The sequence below is a fragment of the Giraffa tippelskirchi genome, chromosome 13 (assembly GCF_054371585.1).
Source record: "Giraffa tippelskirchi isolate mGirTip1 chromosome 13, T2T-mGirTip1v1.2.pri, whole genome shotgun sequence".
Lineage (NCBI taxonomy): Eukaryota > Metazoa > Chordata > Mammalia > Artiodactyla > Giraffidae > Giraffa > Giraffa tippelskirchi.
The window spans coordinates 26,627,699-26,652,635 of record NC_137287.1 but is presented as its reverse complement, the minus strand read 5'-3'; the positions used below and the strand labels follow the sequence as shown (position 1 = coordinate 26,652,635).

Sequence of the window (24,937 nt, the reverse complement as noted above, 5' to 3'; positions counted from 1 at the left end):
TCTTGCACAGTTCCGTGGCTTTTGCCCTGACTCTCTTTTCTGGAACACTAGTTCAGTTTTACCCAAATCAGTGTCTCCTGAATTGAATTCTCAAGACCCCCAATAAAGCTCTTTTTTCTTTGCAACCTCAGTACTGGTTATTGTTTGACGTAACACTCAACAATAACAAAGCTAATGTGTTTTGTATGTACAACAACCGTTTGTGAACCAGGAACTTTCAAATGTACAAGCTGGATTTAGAAAAGGCAGACAAATCAGAGATCAAATTGCCAGCATCCATTGGATCATAGAAAAAGCAAGAGAATTCCAGAAAACATCTACTTCTGCTTCATTGACTACACTAAAGCCTTTAACTATGTGGATCATAACAAACTGTGGAAAATTCTTGAAGAGGTGGGAATACTAGACCACTTTACCTGCCTCCCGAGAAACCTGTATGCAGGTCAGGAAGCAACAGTTAGAACCGGACATGGAACAATGGACTGGTTCCAAATTGGGGAAGGAGTATGTCAAGGCTGTATATTTCTGTCACCCTGCTTATTTAACTTCTATGCAGAGTATATCATGTGAAATGCCAGAATGGATGAACCACAAGCTGGAATCAAGATTGCCAGGACAGATATCAATAATCTCAGATATGCAGATGACACCACGCTAATGGCAGAAAGCAAAGAGGAACTAAAGAGCCTCTTGATGAAGATGAAAGAGGAGAGTGAAAAAGCTGGCTTAAAACTCGGCATTCAAAAAACTAAGATCATGGCATCTGGTCCCATCGCTTCATGGCAAATAAATGGGGAAACAATGGAAATAGTGACACACTATTTTCTTGAGCTCCAAATCCCTATGGACAGTGGCTGCAGCCATGAAATTAAAAGATGCTTGCTCCTTGGAAGAAAAGCTATGACAAACCTAGACAGCATAGTAAAAAGCAGAGACGTCACTTTGCTGACAGAGGTCTGTATAGTCAAAGCTATGGTTTTTCCAGTAGTCATGTATGAATGTGAGAGTTGGACCATAATGAAGGCTGAGCACCAAAGAATTAATGCTTTTGAACTGTGGTGCTAGAGAGGACTCTTGAGAGTCTCTTGGACAGCAAGGAGATCAAACCAGTCAATCCTAAAGGAAATCAGTCCTGAACATTATTGGAAGCACTGATGCAGAAACTGAAGCTCCAGTACTTTGGACACCTGATGGCAAGAGCCAACTCATTAAAAAAGACCCTGATGCTGGGAAAGATTGAGGGGATGACAGAAGATGAAATGGTTGGATGGCATCATCGACTCAATGGACATGAGTTTGAGCAAACTCTGGGGGATAGTAAAGAACAGGGAAGCCTGGTGTGTTTCAGTCCATGGGATAGCAAAGAGTCTGACACAACTGAGTGACTGAACTACAATACCAAAATGTACAAAGCACCACTTAAACTCTCCCTTTTGATCTGCAAAAGAATAGGTGAAGTATATACTACCTTCATTGTTCTTAGTGAAAACTGAGGCTCAGAAGGCTTATGTAATTTACTTACAGCAGCAGTGTAAGTGACAGAGCTGGGATTTGAACCCAAACAGTCCTCCAAGCCAGGCTTCAGCAATATGTGAATCGTGAACTTCCATATGTTCAAGCTGGATTTAGAAAAGGCAGAGGAACCAGAGAACTATTTCTGCTTTATTGACTATGCCAAAGCCTTTGACTGTGTGGATCACAATAAACTGTGGAAAATTCTGAAAGAGATGGGAATACCAGACCACCTGACCTGCCTCTTGAGAAACCTGTGTGCAGGTCAGGAAGCAACAGTTAGAACTGGACATGGAACAACAGACTGGTTCCAATAGGAAAAGGAGTACGTCAAGGCTGTATATTGTCACCCTGCTTATTTAACTTCTACGCAGAATACATCATGAGAAATGCTGGGCTGGAGGAAGCACAAGCTGGAATCAAGATTGCCAGGAGAAATATCAATAACCTCAGATATGCAGATGACACCACCTCATGGCAGAAAGTGAAGAAGAACTAAAGGGCCTCTTGATGAAAGTGGAAGAGGAGAGTGAAAAAGTTGGCTTAAAGCTCAACATCCAGAAAACTAAGATCATGGCATCCAGTCCCATCACTTCATGGCAAATAGATGGGGAAACAGTGAAACAGTGTCAGACTTTATTTTTGGGGGCTCCAAAATCACTGCAGATGGTGATTGCAGCCATGAAATTAAAAGATGCTTACTCCTTGGAAGGAAAGTTATGACCAACCTGCTGCTGCTAAGTCACTTCAGTCGTGTCCAACTCTGTGCGACCCCATAGACGGCAGCCCACCAAGGCTCCGCCGTCCCTGGGATTCTCCAGGCAAGAACACTGGAGTGGGTTGCCATTTCCTTCTCCAATGCATGAAAATGAAAAGTGAAAGTGAAGTCGCTCAGTCGTGTCCGACTCTGTGGGACCCCATAGACGGCAGCCTACCAGGCTCCTCTGTCTATGGAATTTTCCAGGCAAGAGTACAGGAGTGGATTGCCATTGCCTTCTCCTAGATAGCATATTAAAAAGCAGAGACATCAGTTTGTCAACAAAAGTCTGTCTAGTCAAGGCTATGGTTTTTCCAGTGGTCATGTATGGATGTGAGAGTTGGACTACAAAGAAAGCTGAGTGCCAAAGAATTGATGCTTTTGAACTGTGGTGTTGAAGTAGACTCTTGAGAGTCCCTGGGACTGCAAGGAGATCTAACCAGTCCATCCTAAAGGAGATCAGTCCTGGGTATTCATTGGAAGGACTGATGTTGAAGCTGAAACTCCAATACTTTGGCCACCTAATGTGAAGAGCTGACTCATTTGAAAAGACCCTGATGCTGGGAAAGATTGAGGGCAGGAGGAGAAAGGGATGACAGAGGATGAGATGGTTGGATGGCATCACCGACTCAATGGACATGGGTTTGGGTGGACTCTGGGAGTTGGTCATGGACAGGGAGGCCTGGTGTGCTGTGGTTCATGCGGTCACAAAGAGTCAGACACAGCTGAGCGACTGAACTGAACTGAGTCCAGTCTCAACCTCCAAGCTCTGGGCACCTATGTTATATTTCTAATACTGCTATTCTTTCTTCCCTCAAAGGGTCATAGGGATTAAGTTACCTTTTCTTAATTGGAGACAACAGAAGCCACTTGAGTTAGTTTAAGCAGAAAGGAATTTATTAAAGTCAATGAAGGTGAACATAGATTTTAAAGGGCTGGTGGTTGGGCTTGGCAGGAACTCCAGGGCAGGGCTGGTCTATAAAGACCACACTCTTGCTGTTCCTGGGTTTGGGCACCATGCGCATTTTACCAGATCTGTGCATTGCCTGCATGCCCCAAGAACCAGCTGCTGCCACTGCCGCCATTGCCAGAAAGATGGATTCTTCCAGGTACCTGCTTCCTCAGTACTGTCTCCTGAGCTGAGTTTTCTCTTGAGTATATCTGATTCTCAGAAAACTTGGTAAGCAAATCTTCTGGCTTCTCTTTTGGGGAGGAAGGACTTGTAAGGCAGAAATGCCCCTAACATATGAAAGCTGTCGTCCCTAAAGTGCTGGGCAGCTGGAAAACGTGACTGTTTTCTACAGCATCAGTAAATGTGGAGCTGGTGACCAGTGCTGGCCAAGACCATGGCTCCTAAGTGACTGTCTGAGGTTGGGTGGGCTGAAAAGAATCATCCAGGAAGTCTGTCAAAATACAGAGTCTCAGGCCTCTGCTCCAGAAGTTCTGAGTCAGTGAGTCAGAGCAAGGCCTGGGAGTGTGCATTTCCCAGGGCTCTTCACGTGACTCTGACGTGTAGCCACGTTCAAGAATCAGTGACATTCTCAGTGACAGTTGTTGCTAATTCCAAGGAAATACTTAATATATTAAGTTCTTCACTGGGGGTGATTTTGCCCCCCAGGAACATTTGGCAATACCTGGGGATAGTTTTGGTTGTCACATCAAGGACTGTTACTGGCACTCAATGGATAGAAACCAGGGATGCTTCTGAATGTCTTACAGTGCACAGGATGCACTTTCAACAGGGAATCATCAGGCTCTGAGTGTCCACAGAGCTCAGGCTGAGAAGCCCTGTGTTAAAGTGTGCTCATTTTCCTTGAGATCCTATAGCACCATTCTCTCCAGACGTGTTGCACTCTCATCAAGACAGAATGGCTTGTAAGAGCTTTGGAGATGCCAGTCCCTCTTTAAATCTTGACTATTTGAAACAGAACACCTATGCTCATGTTGTCATTTCAGAGGTGGAAGTTTCCAGAGCACTTTCCCTGTGACTACTGGATCACCTCTGTTCTCTGGCTCTTAACTTTCACCTGCCCTATGGGATCAAACCCAGGCCTCCCGCATTGCAGGCAGATTCTTTACCAGCTGAGCCACAAGGGAAGCCCTACTATGGTTCAGACCTGATAAAAGCCCAGGGAAAGTGTTGCTGCTGAGTCAGTCCTTGGCTCTCTTGCCCTGAAAGCTCAAGGAGTTGGCATAGGGTAGTAGTTTGAAGCATGGTCTTCAAAGGGAGACCTTGATCAGAAACATAGATCTCCCACCTACTTTTTTAGGCAAATTACTTAGCCTCCCTGAAACTCTGCTTCCTCTGCTATAATACAATGATAGTGCTTCTCTCCCTGAGTTGTAGAGAGGATGCAATGAGACAATCGTGTCTCAGTCAGCTCTTAACTGCAGTAACTGTGTAACAAACTCCCTCATCATTTCAGTGGCATACCCATACCACAATAAGCATCTGTGAGGATTAATTTTATGCATCAGGTTTACATTGACTGGGAGGCCCAGATATGTGGTGTGTCTGTGAGGGTGTTTCTGGATGAGATTAACTTCTGAATGCATAGACTGAGTAAAGCAGATTGTAATGAGTTGAGGGTCTGACTAGAGCATAAAGTCTGAGCAAGGGAGAGGGCTTCCCTGGTGGCTCAGGGGTAAAGAATTCACAGGCAATGCAGGAGACATGGGTTCAATCCCTGGGCTGGGCAGATCCCTTAGAGGATGGTATGGCAACCCACTCCAGTATTCTTGCCTGGAGAATGCCATGGTCAGAGGAGCCTGGTGGGCTACAATTCATAGGGTTGCAAAGAGTCAGACACGATTGAAGTGACTGAGCACTCATGCATGAGCAAAGGGGAACTTTGACTGCCTGACTTGGGACACTGATATTCTCCTGCCTTGGCCTGGAACTTACACCATTGGCTCTCCTGGTCCTCAAGCCTTTGGATTGTGTACAACGAGGGTTAGGTTTTATGTGTGTGTGTGTGTGTGTGTGTTAGTTGCTCAGTTGTGTCTGACTCTTTGAAACCCCATGGACTGTAGCCTGCCAGGATCCTCTGTCCATGGGATTCTCCAGGCAAGAATACTGGAATGGGTAGCCATTCCCTTCTCCAGGGGATCTTTCTGACTCAGGGATCAAACTCAGGTCTCCTGCACTGCAGGCAGAGTCTTTACCATATGAGCCATCAGAGATGCCTGTATCTACATCTGTATCTAAGTATATCTTATTGATTCTGTTTCTCTGGAGAACTCTGATTAATATAGCGTCTTCCTCCTGCCCATGCACCTGAAGGTTGGCTGTGGTTTGGCTGATCTATCCTGGGCTTGCCTTCAACACTGTGGGTTGGACCAGATCTATTCCATATCTCCTATTCTCTCTGCATTATCAGTTACCTAGGATATGTTTCTTTATAGGGTAAGAGGCAGAACCACAAGAGGGGAAGCACAACCACACAAGTACATTTCAGGCTTTTGCTTAAATCAACATCTGCTTCTATCCCATTGGCCAAAGCAGGTCACAAGGCTATATCTGAAATTGTTGGGGCTAAGAAGCATATCATGCCCACAGTAAGAAGGAGAGAGGGGCAATAATCCAAACCATCACTCCTGCATGGCAAGGGCTCCACAAACATGTTTTGTCATCCTTAATACTGGGAGTCATTACTCTGCACTAGCTTGGTCTCTGTTCTCTAGCTTGGTGCTCTGACCTCTAGTTGATCCACATGTGCATTAGCTCTGACCTCTTGCCCTTGAACTTGTCTCAGATCTGTTCATCTGGCCCTCCCAGGGGACTTCTCTTCTGTGTCTATTTTTTAGTTGTGTAAATAAATCACCCTCTGTCACTGCCCAACAGCACTGCATGCTAGGCTTTTATATAGTAGGTGTAGCTGACTTGAATTCACTCTGGTCTTGGTTCATTGAAACTTTCCTGTTAGTCTCTAATGCTCTTTGCTGCTTAAGTCCTCCCCTTCTTTCCAGGATCTGGTCAACCAGTAAACCTGTGTAAATGGGTCCAGCCTTCAGGAGTCTCTTCTCAGTGTTTTTATTCTCTTTCCCACTTGGTTGGGTGACCCTGCTGCTGCAGGATGGCTAACTCTCTTCCACACACTGACATGGACACATGGACGAGGCTCTGAAGTCCACAGGGTTTTCAGTGGGTGTTCCAGCTGTGTTTGTTGATATTGGAGGTTTAAAAAAAGTGGTTTTCAGTCAGTCCTCTACATACAGACCTTCAAGTTGTGACATTTCAAAGATGCGAACATACATTTGCATGTCCAGTCATGTAAGTTAGCTCATGAGTCTGGTGTATGTTGTCATGTGCATGCATTCTCTCCAAGAGGTTGTGCTTTTGTATACTCTGCACAGTACTGTATAGAGTACAGAGTATAGTATCTTTATTTAAAGCCCAGGATGTCTGGAAGCAGGTGTGAAAGTAGCTGGTACTGAATGTCAGGTGTGAGTGAAATTGCAGCTTGCCCTCCACCTCCTATTGCTGACAATCCTTCAGCTCTACCATCTCCCATCTCCTCTCCCTCCTCTAGTCAATAACTCTTCTTCCCTGTTTGCTTGATGCCAGCCCCTGTGTGCCAGCTGTTGTACTGTACTACTGTACTTTTCAAGGTTCTGTATTGTAAGATTAAAAATGTTTTCTTTATTTTTTGTGTTTGTTTTTTATGTATAATTTGAGTGAAAAGTATTATAAACCTATTACAGTACAGTACTATATTACTGTGTATATAACCGACTGTGTTAGTTGGGTACCTAGGCTAACTTTGTCGAACTTAAGAACAAATTGGACTTATGAATGTGCTCTTGGAATAGGACTCGTTTAAAGTAAGGGACTTACTGTATATTTACTTTTCATTTGTCCGAAGCAGATGTCCCTATATACTGAGAAGCAGCATTTGTTGCTGTGGCTGTTCAGTTGCTAAGTCGTATCTGACTCTTTGAGACCCCATGGTCTATAGCACACCAGGCTTCCCTGTCCTTCACTATGTCCTGGAGTTTCCTCAAATTCATGTCCATTAGGTCAGTGATGCTATCTGATCATCCTATCTTCTGCTGCCCCCTTTACCTTTTGCCATCAATCTTTCCCAACCTCAGGGTCTTTTCCAGTGAGTCAACTCTTCATATCAGGTGGCCAGATTACTGGAGCTTCAGCTTCAGCATGAGTCCTTCCAATGAATATTCAGCGTTGATTTCCTTTAGGACTGACTGGTTTGATCTCCTTGCTGTCCAAGGGACTCTCAAGAGTCTTCTCCAGCACCACAATTTGAAAGCATCAGTTCTTTGGTGCTCAATCTTCTTTATGGTCCAGCTCTCACATCTGTACATGACTACTGCAAAAACCATAGTTTTGACTCTATGTTCCTTTGTCAGCAAAGTGGTGTCTCTGCTTTTTAATATGTTACCTGAGTTTGTCACAGCTTTCTTTCCAAGGAGTAAGTGTCTTTTAATTTCATGGCTGCAGTCACCAGTGCACAATCACCACAGTGATTTTGGAGCCCAAGAAAATAAAATGTGTCACTTTTTCCTTTGTTTCCCCATCTACTTGCCATGAAGTGATGGGACTGGATGCCATGGTCTTAGTTTTTAAAATGTTGAATTTTAAGTCAGCTTTTTCACTCTCCTCTGTCACCCTCATCAAGAAGTTCTTTAGCTCTTCTTCACTTTCTGCCATTAGAGTAGTATAATCTGCATATATAAGGTTGTTGATATTTCTCCCAGCAATCTTGATTCCAGCTTGTGCTTCATCCAGCCTGGCATTTCACATGATATACTCTGCATGGAGTTAAATAAACAGGCTGACAATATACAGCCTTGATGTACTCCTTTCCCAATTTGGAACCAGTCTGTTGTTACATGTCCAGTTCTAAGTGTTACTTCTTGACCCGCATATGGGTTTCTCAGGAGACAGGTAAGGTGGTCTGGTATTCCCATCTCTAAGAATTTTCCACAGTTTCTTGTGATCCATATGGATAAAGGCTTTATCATAGTCAATGAAGCAGAAGTAGATGTTTTTCTGGAATTCCCTTGCTTTCTCTATGATCCAGTGGATGTTGGCAATTTGATCTCTGATTTGTCTGCCTTTTCTAAATCCAGCTTGTACATATGGAAGTTGTTGGATCATAAACTTCTGAAGCCTAGCTTGAAGGATTGGAACATAACCTTACTAGCATGGGAAATGAGCACAGTTGAGTAGTTAGGCAGGCACACAGACTTTAGAGCAGTGGTTCTTAGTCTTGGCTGCACGTTGTAACTGATAAGGACATTTAGAAAGTTCTGGGGTCTTGGGTCCAAGGATTCAGATTTAATTGGTCTGGGTTGAGCCTGGACTTCAGGATTTTTAAATGCTTCCCAAATGATTCTGACACATAGAGTTGGAAATAACCACTTTAGAGTAGGACAGGATTTATTTTTAAACTTTGGCTTTTCATTTAACCAGCTTCAGCTTGGTCAAGTTACTAAGCCTCTCAGAGGCTAATGTCCTTACATGTAAAATGAGGGTAGTATTATGCACCTTCCTGATGTTGCATAAAATGGAATGAAATAGCCAGATAACAGGCACTCAGTAAGCATTATTTTCCTTTAAAGTAGAATTCTGTTTTATTCCAAAGAGTTAGGTTCATCACTGAAAACTAAGGCAATATAGAAAATGAGAGGGAAACCCGCATGGAGTCCTGCTCTAGCAGTTCTTCATGTATTGCCTTTAGTTCTTGTCTTTTTCACTTTGCACATATTTTTACACACAAGGCTGTAATCATCATGAAATACAATCTATACCCTGCTTTTCTTCACTCAACTTTGATGATGAGGTAATAGCCACTGCTTCACTAAATCTGCTAAGGGTTCAGAATTTTGAATGCCTCACAAAGCTAACATTGCTCTCTTGGACTGACAGTCATGGAGAATCATCGACCTCTCTTCTTGTGGTTTTCTTGGTGATAGTGTGTCCCCCTGTGACCCTCTTTGCACACTCCAGAGCACCACGTCCAGGAAGAAACCCTGAGGGCATGCGCAGCAGACTGAGCTTCTCTTTACGGGGCATATCTGGTGCTATCTTTATGAGGGATTAAACTTCATTATTACCAAGATGAGAGCATCCCCTGTTGGTTGCAACAGTGCAGGGATGTCTCCGTTCACCCCATTCTGTCAGCCACCCAAAGACTGTTCCATGCCCCAGGGCTAACATCCTTCATTTCCAATCACACAAACTCTGTCCTGATTCAGGGCAGAAAGAAGCAGTCCTATTTTCCATCCAGTTGCACTCACCTACAAACCTAGCCCTTCTGGAGTTTCAGGCCTGTTGAAGAGGCAATATTATGCATGGAGAAAAGAGGTCTTTGGGATCTAGCAGCTTTGGTTTTGAACCCAAGATTTGCAACTTACATTATGATGGGCTTTTGGTGAATTGGGCTTCCTTAGTAGCTCAGACAGTAAAGAATCTGCCTGCAATGCAGGGGACCTGGGTTTGATCCTTGGGTTGGAAAGATCCCCTGGAGAAGGGAATGCCAACCCACTGCAGTAGTCTTGCCTGGAGAATTCCATGGACAGAGGAGCCTGGCAGGCTACAGTCCATGGGATCACAGAGTTGTACATAACTGAGCGACTAGCACTTTTACTTTCACTTTGGTGAATTACCTAACACTCCGAGCTTCAGTATCTTCATTTTTGAAAGGGGAAAAGTATGGTCTGCCTTGTATGGTTGTATGAAAGTTACCAATGAACTAATGTATCCATTTTAAAATATTTATTGAGCACCTATTATATGCCACAGACTGTGTTATATGCTGGGAATATTGGGGAGCAAACCAGGTAGTCCCTGCCTGTGTGGAATTTGCATTTCAGCAGGAGGTTCTTCCCAGATAGCTCAGCGGTAAAAGAATCTACCTGCCAATAGAAGGAAATGGCAACCCACTCAAGCATCCTTGCCTGGCAATTCCCATGGACAGAAAAGCCTGGTAGGCTACAGTCCTTGGGGTCGAAAAGAGTCAGACACTACTGAGCAACTTCACTTTCACTTTCACCAATGGAGGAGGCATGGGAGATGAGGGTTTGGCCCCTGGGTGGGGAAGACCCCCTGGAGTAGGAAATGGCAACCCACTCCAGTATTCTTGCTTGGAAGATCCTATGGACAGAGGAGCCTGGTAGGTTACAGTCCACGGGGTCACAAAGAGTTGGATACGACTGAGCGAGTGAGCATGAGCAAACACACACACAGTAAGTGATAAAAGTAGAGATTATAATCCTCTGTGGCTCAGGTTCAGATGAGGAAGAATATGATACTTGGCAGTATGTGGCAATGACACCTAATGTAGATGCGGGGATTTAAACATAAATATAGTGGATTGGGTTGTGGTAGCAAGTCCACTCTTACTGTTTCCTCTTAAACTACAGAGAGATTCTGGGTGAAATAGAACAAGAAAAATAGAAATGTTAACTGAGCTTGGAAAAAAGAAAGGAGAACTTCTGTAGCAGAAACAAAGAGAGGAAACTAAAAGCTCGAGTGATGGGCAGGGGCGGCATCGAGACTGCCCAGGTGTCTCCTCTGTGTGCGGAGCCGCTGGCTTCAGGTGGAACTCACCCATCCCGGGAATTGGGGAGTAGAACTCTCCACCTGCTGGCTTAGGGGTGCAGCAGGCAGGCCGGGCTTCTGTCTGGGGCTGTGGGATGGAAAAGAGTCCCCTGAGAGAAGCTGGAATCACAAGAGGCCCTGTGCATGGGTGCAGGTATTGACTCTGCTCCATCACACAGAGTGGGAACCTGAGCAAAAGGATAAACATAAAAACTGGTCCAAAGGGCTCTGGTGGGGGTGCGCCTAAGACCACCCCATGGAGGATCTTCCCTCTCAGGGCCTTTGTACAGACTGCTTCCCCAACTGAGATCCTTGCTCCCAGTTCCCCTTTTTGTTGTCCCCTCTCAACCTGCTTCATTGGACGATGTCTTGACTCAGATGTCACTTTCTTGGAAAGACTGTCACAGACCTCCAAAATTAGATCTGACCCCCCTTTATGCATTCTTTTCCTCTTCCATATGCCCTACTATAAGCACAACTTAATAACTGTAATTATGTGCTACATAGCTGCCTCCCCTACTAGATTGATAGATTGTAAAAGTAGGTCAAATCTTGTACATCTGTATTTTTACCTGATGCTGCGTTCCCAGCATAGTACCTAACCCATAGTCGGTGCTCAAAACATGGATTTTGAATAAATAGATGAATGAATGAATTTGTCCTCAATGGCCATGTCCACTGCCCCTATCTCCTACCAATCCCAAATGGAAATAAAAAAAAAAATACCTTCTTGCTTTGTAGTTACTACAGAGTGAAAATATACACTCTACAAAGGCAGTGGTGCTCAGACTTTAGTGTCTAACAGCATCACCAGGAAGGCTTGCTAAAACACAGATCGCTGGACGCCACCCACAGAGTTTCTGATTCAGTAGATCTGGGCTGGGGCCTGAGAATTTGCATATCTGATGCCTTCTCAGGTGATGCTGATACTGTGGGTCTGTGGACCACATCTTGTGAACCACTGCTGCACAGCATCATTATTTTGGTTCATTTGGTTTTTAAGTCAGAGGTGTAAAATATACCACCGATGACACAACTATAGCTTTATGCCTTGAAAACTTAGCATAAACAAATGATTGACATGATTGATAGCCTGATAATATATAAGCATTTTTCCTGGGAAAGATGGGCTCCCTATCTTTCGTATAAGTTGGGGAGAAAGGTGAAGGGTGATGAGCTTGGGTTCTGGGGTCAGATCTGCTGGGCTCCAGCTTTAGTGCCACCTCCTGCAAGTACCAGAACTCAAGTAAGCTGTGAGCCTCCCTGACTCAGCTTGCTAATTTATACAATTGCAGGACCTAATTCACTGGGTTGTTGAGATTGTAAGGAGATAACATTAATAGTTTCCTTTCAACAGTGCCTGGCATATAGTCAGCAACATGCATAACATGTTATAATGGGGAAGGGAAAGGAATATTTACCAGTATATGTTAGGCATCTCGTTAGGGGTTTTCACACACACTGTCTCATTTAAGCCTTGGAACAATGCTATGAAATAGGTAATATTATCCCCACTTTATAAGGGAGGAAAACGAGGCACAGAGAGGCTAAGTAATTTGTCCAAAAATACTCATTTAGTAATAATATCTGGGTAGGCGTTAAGTCTCTGTAGTGCCATTATCTCATCATTATTTTTGCACTCCCACCATCTCCAGGAAGCAGGCTCCTGGAAGAGACTGACAGTCCAACCGCAGTGGGAGTGGGTCCTGTCTGTCCCAGACGTCTCTGCGCGCCGCGTCCCCTCGTTCAGTTTCCTTTCTTCCCACGTGTGCACATGCTGCTCTGATGCCCTCTTCCAGCCAGCCCGAGGCTGCAGCTCTGTGCTTTCTCATTCACACCGAAGGGCAAGCTGACATGGGAACATTTCAAAGGTGCCTCAGCCAGGAAGGCCACGCTGTCCATCACACTTAGAGAGTGACAGCGGTGACGCTTCCCAGGAGAGCCGTGCGGCAGGACCAGGTACGCTTAATGGTCTAGAGTCCTGCTTTTAAAGCAGGTTCACCAGCAGCTGCCCGACTTGCAAAGGAAACAGCCCTGGCTTCCGTCCAAAGGCAAGGCTTGGCTTCTGTCTTTCTTTCCCAAGTGGAGGCTGAGTAGAAGTGACAGTGTTTGTAGCTCTTACCCACAGGTTTTGTGTTGACTGAGGGTCCCATTCTTGACTGGTTTGGACAAAATGCTTTTGAAGGTGTTACTGGAAAGTATCCCAGTGAGAAAGGGGCTATGAAGGCTCAGGTGAGTCACCTACATGCTCTGGAATCTCATGAACTCCCTGGAGGGTGGGGCTATTCTGCCTGGCAGTTGGACAAATCCCCTTCCTTGATGGAGAGGCTTCCAGTGTGGACTTCATAGGCACAATTCACAGGGTGTGGATTGTGGGCCATGGAAGGTTGCCAGTACCTTTTGTCCCATTTATTTAATTCTTTAAACAGACAACAGATTGTGTGATGCCACTGCTAATAACCCTCCCAGCTGCCCATTGCCCTTAGGATCAAGCCCAGAATGGCTTATATGGTTTTGTTAGCTTAGGTTTGCCCAGAAGTAGATCAAAAAGATAATGGTTGTAAGAACCAGTCATTTATTTAGGAAGGATCTCAGGAAACACCCAGATAGGGTGTGGAATTAAAACACAGAAGGGAAAGCAACCAATAAAAGTCACTATCAATTGGAGTGACCAAGGGCAGTTGGAGGGTGGTCTTCCTGAGGAATTTAGGGAAGGATGTGGAACACACTGCAAAGTTTTCTGTCCCCAGATATGAGGGAGCTGGAGTATTTATCTTCCAACTCTTGTCAGTCAGTCATTGGGGGTTCCTGGGGAGGGCAATGGGGAGCATGAATTCACTGAAACTTCTCTCCTGCTGAGGACGGAGCCGAAGTGAAGACTCAGAGAAGGCACTCAGGCAAAATGATGCTGGTACTGGCATCTGGAGGCCAACTACCTTGCACTGAAGAAGGGATGTGAGTGGGGCTCCAGCAGCATCTACTGTGATATCCACCATCTGGCTCAGCCCACACCTTACATACACCATACACAACCCACAACTCCCTCCCACACAGCCTACCACCTCTGGCATGACCCAACCCACACGCCCACATGTGGTCTACAACACACACATACAATCCACAGCATACATATACAACCCTCAACCCACCACACAACTTAACAACCAGCACAGATCACAACACACAGTCATATACAATACACACACATACACTCCCCACAACCTAGGACCTTATTATTGCCCTATTTTACAGATGTGGAAAGTGAGGCTCACGGGGTTACAAGTTGTTCACTGTCTGGCCTGTTGGGACCAGATCTCAGGTCTTTTCATTCCTGCTCAAGCACGTTTGCCATGTACCCTATGAGAATGGATGTAAACCCCCTACAGTGCTCCCCCTGGGAAGTTCATGGCTAGTTCAGTAATGCTGCCGATCCTCAAAGTGTTTTCCTTTTTCAAAATGAAATTATGTTTTCAAAGTAGAAAACCAAATATAGTTCTAAAAAAGAAGAAGAAAGGAAAAAAATAAACCAATATATGCCTTTCTCCTCAAAAATTTTTAGAAAGGGCCTTAAAAACAAGTGATAAAATATTTCATTTCAGTTTTTAACCAAAACAGAATTTTCTGACCTCAGTTTTCCTAATCTGTAAAATAGAAGTCTTGGAATAGGTCAGAAGTCTTCATTGTGGGTCAGTGACACCACACCGATGAGCTTTTGGAGATCTGGGAATCTGGAAATTTATGGAAAAAATTCTGTGTATGCACATTTTTTTCCTGGGAAAATGATTTATAACTTTTTCAGATTATTATAGTTCTGTGACCTCAAAATGTTTTTCAGTCATTGCACTAGGTATTCCTTAAGGGTTTTTTTCTGGAGGAATTGTATTAAAATCATTATGAAATGTCAGCAGGTACCATAAACCTGAGGACCAAGAATTATTTTTTAAGAGTTGCAGTAGAAGCATGGGAAAGAGGTGTATTTGTGTATATTTTACAGCCAACATTCCCTGCTGGCTCAGTCAGTAAAGAGTCTGCCTGCAATGCGGGAGACGCAGGTTCAATCCCTGGGTTGGGAAGATCCCCTGGAGAAGAAAATGGCAACCCACTCCAGTATTCTTGCCTGGCGAATTCCATGGATAGAAGAGTCTGGTGGGCTAAAGTCCATGGGGTCACAAAGAGTCGGACACGACCGAGAGACTAACACTTTCACTTTCTTTCACTTTCAATAGTCTAGATAACTGAGATTTTAGTTGTTAAAAAACAACGCTGGGCAGAGTTTGTTTTCATCCACTGCTGGGAGAAGTGACAATTGACTCAATCCTTTGGGGAAGCAGTTTGACAAAATACGTAAAGAGCTTTGAAATGTTTGTATCTTTGATCTAGTAATTCCATTGCTGGGCCTGTAACATGGGAAAATAAAGAATTAGGGAAATCTATATCATAGAAAGAAGTATTGTATAAATCTTAAGATGATCTTGATAGATCCCTAAAAACATTTGATAAGATCTGATATCAATGACTGATAATGGGAACAGTGGAATCTGAAAATGTACTTTTTAAACTGGTGACTCAGACACTAAAGAGTCTGCCTGCAATGCAGAAGATCCAGGTTTGATCCCTGAGTTGAGAGGATCCCCTGCAGAAGGGAATCATTACCCACTTCAGTAATTTTGCCTGGAGAATTCCATGGACAGAGGAGCCTGGTGGGTTACAATCTGTGGAGTCACAAAGAGTCAGATATGACTGAGCGATTAACACACCAAATTTATACTAAATAGTCAACCAATATTATACCTGTTCAGTTCGGTTCAGTCACTCATTCGTGTCCGATGCTTTGTGACTCCGTGCACTGCAGCACACCAGGCTTCCCTGTCCATTACCAACTCCCAGAGCTTGTTCAAACTCATGTCCATTGAGTCGGTGATGCCATCCAACCATCTCATCCTCTGTTGTCCTCTTCTCCTCCAGCCTTCAATCTTTCCCGGCATCAGGAAATTTTCCAGTGAGTCAGTTCTTCACATCAGGAGGCCAAAGTATTGGATTTCATTTCAGCATCAGTCCTTCCAATGAATATTCAGGACTGATTTCCTTTAGGATTGACTGGTTTGATCTCCTTGCAGTCCAAGGGACTCTCAAGGGTCTTCTCCAGCACCATAGTTCAAAAGCATCAATTCTTCAGTGCTCAGCCTTCTTTATGGTCCAATTCTCACATCCATACATAACTACAGGAAAAACCATAGCTTTGATTAGATGGACCTTTGTCAGCAAAGTAGTGTCTCTACTTTTTAATATGCTGTCTAGGTTGGTCATAGCTTTTCTTCCAAGGAGCAAGCATCTTTTAATTTCATGGCTGCAGTCACCATCTGCAGTGATTTTGGAACCCAAGAAAATGAAGTCTATCACTGTCCATTGTTTCCCCATTTATTTGCCATGAAGCAATGGGACCAGATATCATGATCTTAGTTTTTTGAATGCTGAGTTTTAAGCCAGCTTTTTCACTTTCCTCTTTCGCTTTCATCAAGAGGCTCTTTAGTTCCTCTTTGCTTTTTGCCATAGGGTGGTGTCATCTGCATATCTGAGGTTATTGATATTTCTCCCAGCAATATTGATTCCAGCTTGTGCTTCATCCAGCCCGGCATTTCACATGCTATACTCTGCATATAAGTTAAATAAGCAGGGTGACAATATACAGCCTTGATGTACTCCTTTCCCAATTTGGAACCAATCCATTGTTCCACATCCAGTTCTAACTGTTGCTTCTTGACCTGGATACAGATTTCTAAGGAGGCAGGTAAGGTGGTCTGGTATTCCCATCTCTTCAAGAATTTTCCACAGTTTGTTGTGATCCACACAGTCAAAGGCTTTGGGTAGTCAATAAAGCAGCAGTAGATGTTTTTCTGGAACTCTCTTGCTTTTTCTGTGATCCAACAGATGTTGGCAATTTGATCTCTGGTTCCTCTGCCTTTTCTAAATCCAGCTTGAACATCTGGAAGTTCTCAGTTCATGTACTGTTGAAGCCTGGCTTGGAGAATTTTGAGCATTGCTTTGCTAGCTTATGAGATGAGTGCAATTGTGTAGTGGCTGAACATTCTTTGGCATTGCCTTTCTTTGGGATTGGAATGAAAACTGACATTTTCCACTTCTGTGGCTACTGCTGAGTTTTCCAAATTTGCTGGCATATTGAGTGCAACACTTTCACAGCATCATCTTTTAGGATTTGAAATAGCTCAACTGGAATTCCATCACCTCCACTAGCTTTGTTCATAGTGATGCTCCCTAAGGCCCACTTGACTTCGCATACCAGGATGTCTGACTCTAGGTGAGTGATCACACCGTCGTGGTTATCTGGATCATAAATATCTTTTTTGTATGGTTCTTCTGTGTATCCGTACCACCTCTTCTTAATATCTTCTGCTTCTTTTTAGGTTCATACCGTTTCTGTCATTTATTGTGCCCATCCTTGCATGAAATGTTCCCTTGGTATCTCTAATTTTCTTGAAGAGATCTCTGGTCTTTCCCATTCTATTTTTTTCCTCTATTTCTTTGCATTGATCACTGAGGAAGGCTTCCTTATCTCTCCTTGCTATTCTTTGGAACTCTGCGTTCAGATGCGTATATCTTTCCTTTTCTCCTTTGCCTTTAACTTCTCTTCTTTTCTCAGCTTTTTGTAAGGCCTCAACAGACAACCATTTTGCCTTTTTGTATTTCTTTTTCTTGGAAATGATCTTGATCCCTGCCTCCTGTACAATGCCACAAACCTCCGTCCATAGTTCTTCAGGCAATCTGTCTGTCAGATCTAATCCCTTAAATCTATTTGTCACTTCTACTATATAATATATATATGATATATATATTATATATACTATATGATATATATGATATATATATATTATATATACTATATAATATACTATATGTATTATATATATATAATATAATTTGGAGAAGGAAATGGCAACCCACTCCAGTATTCTTGCCTGGAGAACCCCGTGGACAGAGGAACCTGGTGGGCTGCTGTCCATGGGGTCGCACAGAGTTGGACATGACTGAAGCGACTTAGCATTAGCATTAGCATTACTATATAATCATAAGGCATTTGATTTAGGTCATATATGGATGGTCTAATGCTTTTCCCTACTTTCTTCAATTTAAGTCTGAATTTGGCAATAAGTAGTTCATGATCTGGGCCACAGTCAGCTCCTGATCTTGTTTTTGCTGACTGTATAGAGCTTCTCCATCTTTGGCTGCAAAGAATATAATCAATCTTATTTCAGTATTGATCATCTGGTGATGTCCATGTGTAGAGTTGTCTCGTCTGTTGTTGGAAGAGGATGTTTGCTATGACCAGTACATTCTCTTTGCAAAACTCTGTTAGCCTTTGCTCTGCTTCATTTTGTACTCCAAGGCCAAACTTGCCTGTTACTCCGGGTATCTCTTGACTTCCTATTTTTGCATTCCAGTCCCCAATGAAGAAAAGGACATCTTTTTTTGGTGTTAGTTCTAGAAAGTCCTGTAGGTCATCATAGAATCGTTCAACCTCAGCTTCTTCGGCATTAGTGGTTGGAGCATGCACTTGGATTACTGTGATATTGAATGGTTCGCCTTGAAAACGAACAGAGATCATTCTGTCATTTTTGAGACTGCTCTCGAGTACTGCATTTTGGACTTTTATTTTGACTATGAGAGCTACTCCACTTTTTATAAGGGATTCTTGCTCACAGTAGTAGATATAATGGTCATCTGAATTAAATCTGCCCTTTGCAGTCCATTTTAGTTCACTGATTCCTAAAATGTCGATGTTCACTCTTGACATCTGTTTGACCACTTCCAATTTACCTGGATTCATGGACCTAACATTCCAGATTCCTATATAATATTGCTCTTTACAGCATCGGACTTTACTTCCATCACCAGTTACATCCACAACTGGGTGTTGTTTTGGTCTTGGCTCTGTCTCTTTATTCTTTCTGGAGTTTATTTCTCCACTCTTCTCCAGTAGCATATTGGGCACCTACCAGCCTGGGGAGTTCATCTTTCAGTATTGTATCTTTTTGCCTTTTCATACTGTTCATGGGGTTCTCAAGGCAAGAATGCTGAAGTGGTTTGCCATTCCTTTCTCTGGTGGACCACATTTTGTCAGTACTCTCTACCATGACTTGTCCGTTTTGGATGGCCCTGAATATCATGGCTCATAGTTTCATTGAGTTAGACAAGGCTGTGGTCCATGTGATCAGTTTGGTTAGTTTTCTGTGATTGTGGTTTTCATTCTGTCTACCCTCTGATGGATAAGAAGCTTATGAAAGCTTCCTGATGGGAGAGACTGACTGTGGGAGAAACTGGGTCTTGTTCTGATAGGCGGGGCCATGCTCAGTAAACCTTTAATCTAGTTTTCTGTTGATGGGTGGGGCTGTGTTCTCTCCCTGTTGTTTGGCCTGAGGCCAAACTATGGTGGGGGTAGTGAAGGTATTGGTGACCTCCTTGAAAAGGACTTGTGCATGCACTGTTGTATTCAGTGCCCTTGACCCCACATGAGGCTACTGTCGACCCATGCCTCTGCTGAAGACTCCTGGACACTCACAGGCAAGTCTGGCTCAGTCTCTTGTGGGAACACTGCTCCTTTCTCCTGGGTCCTGGTGCACACAAGGTTTTGTTTGTGCTCTCCAAAAGTCTGTTTCCCCAGTCCTGTGGAGGTTCTGTAATCAAATCCCACTGGCCTCCAAAGTCAAATTCCCTGGGGGCTCTCAGTCCCTTTGCTGGATCCCCAGTTGGGAAATCTGTCGTTGGTCCTAGAACTTTCTTAACGGTGTGAGAATTTCCTTGGTATAATTGTTCTGCAGTTTGTGGGTCATCTGCTCAGCGGCTCTGTGGTGGGGCTAATTAATGGCGACCTCCTCCAAGAGGAGGAGGTTCTTTATGACACACGCTGCATGACCCAGGTGTGCTGCAGCTAAAAGCCCCTGTCCTGGAGGCAGGCCACTGCTGACCTGTGCCTTTGCAAGAGATACTCAAACACTCAAAGACAGGTCTGGCTCAGTCTCTGTGGGGTGTCTGGGTCCTGGTGTGCACAAGGTTGTTTGAGCCCTCCGAGTGTCTCTGGTGGGTATGGGGTTTGTTTCTAAATGTGATTTCACCCCTCTTACCATCTTGTTGAGGCTTATCCTTTGCCCTTGGACATGGAGTGTCTTCTTTTGGTGGGATCCAACATTTTCCTGTTGATGGTTGTTCCACAGCAAGTTGCGATTTTGCAGTTCTCGCAGGAGAAGATGTGCACCTGTCCTACTCTGCCATCTAGTCTCTTCAATAAATGGTCTTGGAAATATGATTCGGATGACGTGGGGCATCCCACACGAGTCCAGAATCCAAAAGGCACACACGAGAAGCCTGGCTCAGTATTCCCAAACCAGACTCTGGAGGTGCCGCCAGAGAGTGGTTGTACCTGTAGATGCAAAGAAACACTAAAGGCATTTCCACTGAGTATACAAACAAATTACTGTCTCTGTCATTTACAAGTGCCCTGGGGTTGCCTGCCAGTGCAATAATGGAAGAAAAATGAATTAAGGATAAATATTGGAAAGAGCATGGCAAAATAATCATTACTTAAAGTGATAGGAATATCTATACAGAAAAATCCCATCGAATCAACTAAAAGCTATTGAAAATAATAAGAGAATTCAGTAGTTTGAACTTTTTTTTTTAACCAATGATGATCAGATGGAAAATGTCATTATTTAAAAAATTTTCATTGATAGTGGTCACCAAATATATCAGCCATCTACCAATAGGTAATTGGTAGGTTATATTGAAATATATTTGTAAAATGTAATTTAAATGTTGTAAAAAGACACTGTATGTGCTCTAGAATGGGATGCCCAGGATTTCTAAGCAACTCCCATTAATCCATAAAAGTAACATGAATTTTTATGTGACAGAAATGATTTTAAATTTTATCTGTATGAATAAGTGAGGACATGGAGTTCCACAGGTGGATTTTTTGCCTAAATTCAAATCTATATTTCCTACAACAGGCATTTTTATTCAGTGATACCCAAATAGCACTTTAAAAAAAAAAAAGTCATGGACAATAGGAAGGGAGTGGACATTATGGATGGCCATGCTGAGTTTCTTCTAGCTTTGTTCTTTTAGCAAGTGAAGGTCTCAGTGTGATGGTACCACTTCTCATATATTATTAGAGGATTTTCAGAAATCATCCATCACTTCCTTACAGGTGAATATAGGCTGTGATGCCCCTGAAATGGGCATCATTTACACAGAAGGGGTCCTCTTAGGCTTAGTCACCTGCATCACTCCCATCACCCCTCAAAGTTACCTGAAAATTGCAGAGAGGAAAATATACCCATCTCTGGGTCTGGCCACAGGCAACCAGAGCTTGGCTATGGAAATTTTGCAGCAGGGGCAGTGGGGACAATGGTGGGCTTCTTCTTTGTCTTAGTCCTCATGAATCTCTTCTTAGGAATGATGTTGTTGTTGTTCAGTCACTCAGTCATGTCTGACTCTGCAACAGTATGAAAAGGTAAGATGATGCTGGGTCCCATGATTTAAAGAGGACTATAGAGATGCAGTGACCCAAGCTTTCAGGACAAGGGAAGACTGCCAGGCATTCTACATAATAATGACCTCAGCAACTCAGAGTCAAAAAACATTATGGAACTCCAACTCCCAAAATGTTCTAAGATGTCTAGAACCATTTTGTACATGTTTCCCCTGCAGCATTGATGCAATGTTTTTTTGAACACCTACAACAGGATAAGCATGTACTCTGCAATGTATCACTTTTGTTTATTTACTAATTTAGTGTCCCTTTTCCTTACTGGAATGTAGATTCCATGCAGGGAGGAAACTTGTCCAGTGTTGGAACTTCAGTGATGTTGATAGTGCCTGGCACATTCAGCCCCCCAGTGGATATGTATTGGATGGAGAGAGAGGAAAAACATAGTTCCTACCCACAGAAATTCACAGTTCAGTGGGGAAAAAGGGAGTAATATCAGTGACTATAGTGCAAGGTGATGGTCTTAAGTGAAGGTGTGCACAAGCTGCAAAGAAAATAGAAGATGAATTTTTGCAGGTGATTTTTGAGGCCTCACGAAGGATGTGGTACTTGATTTGATTCTTCATAAAAAGTATGAATATTTGTTAGTTGAATAAAGTATGTAAAGGCAGTCCGGGAAGATAAATGTTATGGTCTGAATTGTATTTCCTCCAAACTCAGATACCGAAGCCTAAATCCCCAGTACCTCAGTGTGTGACTGTGACTGTATTTGGAGATGGGATCCTTAAAGGTAGTTAAGGTTGAATGATGTCATCAGAAAGAAAGTGAAAGTGAAGTCGCTCAGTTGTGTCCAACTCTTCCGGACCCCATGGACTGTAGCCTACCAGGCTCTCTCCGCCCATGGGATTTTCCAGGCAAGAGTACTGGCGTGGGTTGCCATTTCCTTCTCCAGGGGATCTTCCCAACTCAGGGATCTAACCCGGGTCTCCCACACTGTAGGCAGACGCTTTACCGTCTGAGCCACCAGGGAAGTCCAGTGTCATCAGAGTGAATTCTAATCCAATGAGCCTGGTGTACTTATTAGAAGAGGAAACTCAGACACAGTTACACACACAGAGGGAACCATGGGGAGAAGATGGCCACGTATGAGCCAAGGGGAGAGGCCTCAGAAGGACCCAACTTGATGTTACTTTGATCTTGGGCTTCCAGCCTCCAGATGAGAAAATAGATTTCTATTGTTTAAACTACCCAGTCTGTGGTACTTTGTTATGGCAGCCCCAGCAGACTGCTACAAGGGGGAGAAGATGTGTAGAGGGTGGAGGTGGGAGACGGCATGGCTTCGTTGGGGACGCTGGTCTTCTGGCAGAAAGGTAGTATTAATACATAGTTCTAGGAAAGGGCTGGCTGGTGTGAAATGAAATATCTCCTGCGATATCTATCAACAAGGATGTCACAGCCATCCTCGATTCTGGCCCTCTGAGTTTCTGATCCCAGAGGGCCCCCAAAGGAAAAACAGTGCTGGCAGGTGGCAGCCATCAGCCACTTCCCACAGTGAACACTGAGGAGCTCAGAAAGTGGAGAGTGTGCGGGGCTGGGGGGTGGAGGTGAGAAAGCAGGCAGCAGTCACCTGCCACTCCCTACAGTGATCAAGGAACTGAACTTAAGGATAAAACAAACACACACACACACACACACAAACGCAGGATGCTGGCCCCAGATAACTGAGATGTATATGAAAGAAATGATTTCAGTAAACTCAGACACTTGCATCTTCCCATACATAGAAGAGTGCTAAATTCCTTAACTTGAGATATCTGGTTTTCCTTAATTAACAGTAATCTTTGATGTTGAGACTAACTGCCCCTCTTTGTTGCATACTTCTATATAACCTGACTCCACCCCCCACCTCCTCAGAGCTGTTTTCTCAGGGTTACCTGAGATGCTGCCTCTCAGGCTTGAAGTCCTAAAAATTCCAACTGAATAAATAACTCTCAACTTTCAGGTCGTGACTGCTTTTTATGTCCACATTGGTGAAGAAAGAAGGAAGGGTGGGAGGTGTCAGGCCCATATGTCTATATGAATGAAGCAGGCTTTTGTCGGACAGTAGTGTTGCAGGAAGGAGCCCGAAAGGAATTGTCCGAGGAGACACGTGTGCTGACAAAGCAAGAGATTTTATTGGGAAGGGGCGCCCAGGTGGAGAGCAGTGGGGTGAAGGAACCCAGGAGAGCAGCTCTGCCACGTGGCTCACAGTCTCGGGTTTTATGGTGATGGGATTAGTTTCCAGGTTGTCTTTAGCCAGTCATTCTGACTCAGAGTCCTTCCTGGTGGTGCACGCCTTGTTCAGCCAAGATGGATGCCAGCGAAAAGGATTCTGGGAGGTGGTCGGACATGTGATGTCTCCTTTTCACCTTTCCTGAACTCTTCCGGTTGGTGGTGGCTTATTAGTTCCCTGTTTCTTACCAGAACCTCCTGTCATAAAACAACTCATGCAAATGGTTACTATGGTGCCTGGCCAGGGTGGGCGGTTTCAGTCAGTGTGCTTCCCCTAACAGTTGGGAGGGGTGGAGTCTGTGGTAAACTGGGGAACACAGGCACCATCTCAAGGGCAGATATGTGGTGACTCTGTGGCTGATGGATGCCAGCTGGGAATGGGGGCCAAGTGTTGCAAGAATTCCCCATTTTCAAGACAAGTCAGAAATACGAATTTTGATGTATAACCTTATGCTTCTCATTTATTATTTTTTCCTATCTTTTTGGCCACACTGTGTGGCATGTAGAATCTTAGCTCCCCAACCAAGGATCGAATTCGTGCCCCCTGCAGTAGAAGCATGGAGTCTTAACTGCTGGACTACCAGGGAAGTACCCATCTTACAATTTTTAAAAGTTTACAATTAATGTTTTAAACTCTGTGTGAGCCATAAAAAGATGTATGTATATGTGTATATACATATATACTAGATAAAGCCTATGGGCTGCCCATTTGTAATCCCTGAATTAGCTAAGGACTAACATAAAGGATTTTAGATGTATGACAAGGAATTCTAATTTTCCTATTTGGCAGGGGGGACAGTTGGTGAATCTTGAGTGAGATAAGTGACTGGAACTCACACTGGCCTTGGTGGTTTAGAGCTAGGTGGGCTTTTACTTAAAGGTTGTTTTGTTGTGTGTGTGTGTGTACTCAGTCGTGTCTGACTCTTTGCAACCCCATGGACTGTAGCCTGCCAGGCTCCTCTGTTCTTGGAATTTTCTAGGCAAGAATACTGGAGTGGGTTGCCATTTCCTAACCCAGGGATAGAACCTGTGAACCCACATCTCTTGCGCCTCCTGAATTGGCAGGTGGATTCTTTATCACTGTGCCACCTGGGAAGCTTTTCTTAAAGGGCCAGATAGTAACTATTTTTTACTTTTGTGGGCCACATGGCCCTTGCTACTATCTCACTCTGACATTGTAGTGTAAAAACAGTTGTAGACAGTACATAAGCAAATGGGCCTGGCTGCATTCCAAAAACTTCATTTACAAAAACAGATGGTGAGCCAGATTTGGTCTCTGAGCTATTGTTTGCTGATCCTGGTTTAGAGGGCTGGAGACTTGAAGGGG

General features: G+C 43.9%; 2 long non-coding RNA genes across 3 annotated transcripts in view; both read left to right on the top strand.

The window, feature by feature from the left end:
- LOC145532044 (uncharacterized) overlaps nucleotides 1-24,937 on the top strand; it is a 494,613-nt gene that overhangs the window by 228,443 nt on the left and 241,233 nt on the right. The window lies entirely within an intron of this gene.
- Nucleotides 19,871-20,307, top strand: LOC145532037 (uncharacterized). The gene is made up of 2 exons (XR_014072928.1): nucleotides 19,871-19,928; nucleotides 20,081-20,307. It is a non-coding gene; the product is annotated as an uncharacterized LOC145532037 (long non-coding RNA).